Genomic DNA, 4228 nt, shown 5'->3' on the forward strand with positions numbered 1-4228 from the left:
CTCGGAGCCCACTGACCCTCCGGCCCGGCCCGGGGGCTTCAAGGGTGCCTGCCAATGCCCGGGCTCTGCCTCCTTGGTGGAGCCCAGCCCCGGGCACGACCACACTTCGGTTGAGAAGCTGCCACTTCAAAACAGCCTCAGTGCGTCTGTCCCAGTCCCTGTGCCCGCTTGTGCGTCCCTCCCCCCCTCCCCCTCCCCGTGTCTCTGGGGCTCGGTGACCTGCCTGTTGGGCTCTGGCTGTCGCTCAGGAGCTCTCTCCCCGCGTGCCAGCCCGCTCTTTCTCTGTCTCTGTCCATGTCTCTCTGTATGTCCAGATACGTACCTGTACATATACCTGTATATTTCCATCTCGCTCCCTCTTACTCCTCCTCCCGTTCAGTCTGTGGGTCCCTGTCCTGTGGTGACCCTAGTCCCTCTGCCCGCACATGAACGCAGGATATGGCGAGGCCAAGAAGGAACACCCACAGAGCCACGGATGGGGTCTCATATCGCACCATGTCTCACGGGAGGCTGGGTCGGAGACACGGCAAGCCGGAGCCGCCCGATCCCCGACCTGCCGGCCGCTTCTCTGCCAACCCCCCGACACAACGCCCGTCGACCCACCAAGCCGGCCAACTGCAATCCGCGCCCCTCTGCAATTTGCAGTCCACCATTTGCGCTCCCTAGCTTGGCCCCCGCAGCTCCTGCGGTGGCCAATGGCCAACTGGCGACAGCTGATGGCCAAGCGGTCCCAGCGGCTGACCATGCAGCCCCCAGGCAGCACCCCTCCACGCGGCGAGGCCCAGAGCCTGGAAACTGCTCTCTGGGATTCTGTCCCCACAGTCCCCGTCTGTCTCTGTCCGCCTCTCTCTTGCTCCGTCTCTGGCCTTCTCTCATCCTCTCTCTCACCTCCCTGTGTCAGGAGATGTGACGTGTAGCCAGTGAAGGGACCGGAGATCGGGTGGGTCTCCGGTCGCTAACGAGGGTTGAGGGCCCAGACTGATGGCTTGTGAGGAAGGGTGGCTGCAGACTGGAGCTGCTGCGTCCTGGTGGCGCGCGGGTGGCTCTCCCTGGCTTTGGGCCAGTGGGTGGGGCCGTCCAGTGCCAAGGCCTGGATTGCACGTCCCTAGTGCCGGAGGTCACTGAGAGGACCCTGCGACCCCCTCGGTTGCCCTGAGTGGGGGCTATATATTTGTAGTCTATATATTTTTAATATTCACCTACATTTAACATTTCACCATCATCAAATATCTGAACATTGAATTTTCTTTCAGGTAATTTGAAAACTATGTTTCTTCTGGATACTTACTTCTCTTTCTGCTTTCATGTTTTCATGATGACACAGTCTTTCGTTTAAGTGAGTCCATTCATTGAGTAACACCTTATTTCTCTCCTCCAGCATACAATCTAGTTTCAAGTTTGAGCTTGAAATATTTTTATGATATCCTGAAACTGGTCTTGGATACTAATTACTCTCTTTTCATTGTGACTTTTGTTGCGAGCATCATCCCGTTGCTGTGGAAGCAATGTATTTTCACTTTGTAGGTGAGAACTCCTCTCCTCTAGGGATTCTAGCTTTCCAATCTATATGGTCACTTTTTCTCGTTCACTTAGATACATGTGTTCAATTTCCTTTTTTTGACACTGTGTTTGTCATAGGTCTCTGTGAACATGTACTAAAACCAAAGTCGTTTCTCTAAGAGCAACTCTTGTGTGATGACACTTAGTTTCTAGACTACTGAATTTACTTTCAGCTTTAGAAAGTTGTTGAGAAAGAATCTCTTTGTTATCTTTTTGGTTAGACACATCAAAATTCACTTTGTCCCGTAAAACAAACCATTCCTCTCTTGCTCTCCGGAAAGCAAGCTGTACACCTCTTTTAGATTTCTGACTTTGCTCAAGACCGTGGATAGCGGTAGCCAGTCTAGAATGGCAGGATTCAACTTCTGTTTGCAGTCTTTCTCTGTTTCGTTTTCCACTCCGCTTTTCAGAGGTTAGTCTTTTATTCTCAGCTGTCAGAACATTCAGCTGTCCATTACATTGAAATGTTGTTTTCATTAGTGTTTCCTCATTCCGTTTTATTGTCTTTTGAAGATGGTCATTCTTTTCTTTTACAATTGCAATGTCCTCAAAATACTTTTTTTCCATTTCCTGATACGCATTTTTAACCCTATCTGTTTCCAGTCTTAGTATGGCAATTTCATGCAACAGATCTTTTTGTTTTTCATGACTCTCAGAAACCGAGGTAAAAGATAAAAAGACTTGTAACTAGCCCTCATTGAAATGACGTATCGTGATATCCTCTGAAATTAAAGAAGAACCTATATGTTTATATAATGAAAGGTTGCAATAAATGGATATCCCACTGATTGGAATAAATGGATATCCCAAACCTCCAACTGTATACAAGCATAAATTCTCCAAAGTTCAAAAATTTAGTAAAAGAGGCTGAATCCATGAGAGTGGAAAACAGAATTTTCAAATCATAAGAGAATTTTAAGAGTCTCAGATTTGGAAAAGATACAAAATGAGAAGGCATAAATGATTAAGAAATCTCACTTTAAAAAAGGGTTTCCAGTCGGAAAATATAGCAAATCCAGAGTAAGAGTATTAACTGTGCATATATTCGGACAGATTAAATTTCCAAAAATTCTTTTTTCTGATATATTCCATAGATATTCTAATTTTCCAGTATTTTCATAGTCAGTTATGAAAATTACATCTACTAATAACTGATAAATCTAGGCATTGCACTAAGCTCTTCTCGTTCATTATCACAATCTAAAACAGAGAAATTGAAAAGATCAGTGAGTTTAGGATTTCCCCCAGGACTTCTGACTCTACAATAGTGCTCTCACACCAAACCACAGCGATTCCTCTAGTGTAAATATATAAATTGAAGAGGCCTTAGAAATTCATGAGATTACTTGCTGCTGCAGTAATTTTATTTCCTCTTTATAAAGTTTAAAGTAGCCATAATTATAAAATGGGAAAATACACTGACCTATTTGACTAGGAATAAAATACTCATCAGTAAATTATCACTTGATATATATATATATATATATATATATATATATATATATATATATATATATATATATATATATATATATACATACATACCATGGCATACAATCTTCTTCAAAAGTTCATTGTACTGAAATAGGATACTACTTGGAGCAAATTGCTCCTTTTCTCAAAAGGAGGAGAATGAATGTAAAATATGGTCTGACCTGGCTGTACATTAGCCTCAATGGAAATGAAAACTAACCTCTCTATTGATACAGCAAGGGGATGAAATCACTGCCGAAAACTGGAACATCTGTTGATAGTAGCAATAGTTTTGAGATTATAGAAAGCTCATAGATTCCTGCAAAAAGTGTTAAAGCCTTCACTATGGATGAGGCCACTGTGTATGTCACCACTTGTCTGTTGGACATAGATGGATTTGAATCAAGAATATCATTTACTGCAATGGACCAAAAACGTCACTCCACATAAAACACAAACACACACACACACACACACACACTTTCACACATGCACACAGAGATACACACAGACTCACAAACACATACACACATACATATGCTTTCAAAATCCTCAATATTTCCCATGTGTACAGTGTTGGTTTTTAAATATATACACACACAAATACACATGTGTTTGAAAATGACAAAACAAAATACCTCAGAGTTCATTTTCTTTCCACGGAAATCTTTAGTAAAAGGCGAAAGATTTATACGATTTGGAGAGAAACCAGAGTATAAAGAGTTCATTTTCTTAAATTCTATTTCTTTCTCCTTTTGTTTGCAAAGGTCATTAGTCAGAATTGCATCTTGTAATATTCTGTCATTGTGCCCTGGAGAACATCTCCTCTGAGTGTCACGTTGCTCTAGTGCCACCCAGAGCATCGAGTATGAACAAAGAAAAATTAGAATATAATTAAAATTTAAGTGTTAAACTTCTTAATCATTGTTTACTTACTCCCAAATTACTGGACTACAACTAGGAAGTGGCAGATAAAGTGCCTCAGTCTAAATTAAGAGAAAAACATGAACCCACCAATCTAATTTTGTCCCAGTTTGAACTAAACAATTCGTTAGATGTTAAATCCACCCAAAAATGAATTAGTAGATGATTGCTAAATGTTATAGAGGCTTCCTCCCTTAAAATATGTCACCCCACCATATCTTAATCAGTGAGTACCTACCGTGAACCTAACAACATTTTTAAAGATTAATAG

The 4228-nt window shown here is 42.2% G+C and overlaps 1 non-coding gene across 1 annotated transcript; it reads right to left on the reverse strand.

Moving 5' to 3' along the window:
• Positions 1-3628: 3628 nt before the first annotated feature.
• Positions 3629-3750, reverse strand: LOC148756073 (U5 spliceosomal RNA). Its single transcript, XR_016018341.1, has one exon. It is a non-coding gene; the product is annotated as a U5 spliceosomal RNA (small nuclear RNA).
• Between the last annotated feature and the right edge of the window lie 478 nt (positions 3751-4228).

The sequence above is a fragment of the Rhinolophus sinicus genome, chromosome 13, assembly GCF_057876585.1.
Source record: "Rhinolophus sinicus isolate RSI-liver-muscle chromosome 13, RSI-T2T, whole genome shotgun sequence".
NCBI classification, from domain to species: domain Eukaryota; kingdom Metazoa; phylum Chordata; class Mammalia; order Chiroptera; family Rhinolophidae; genus Rhinolophus; species Rhinolophus sinicus.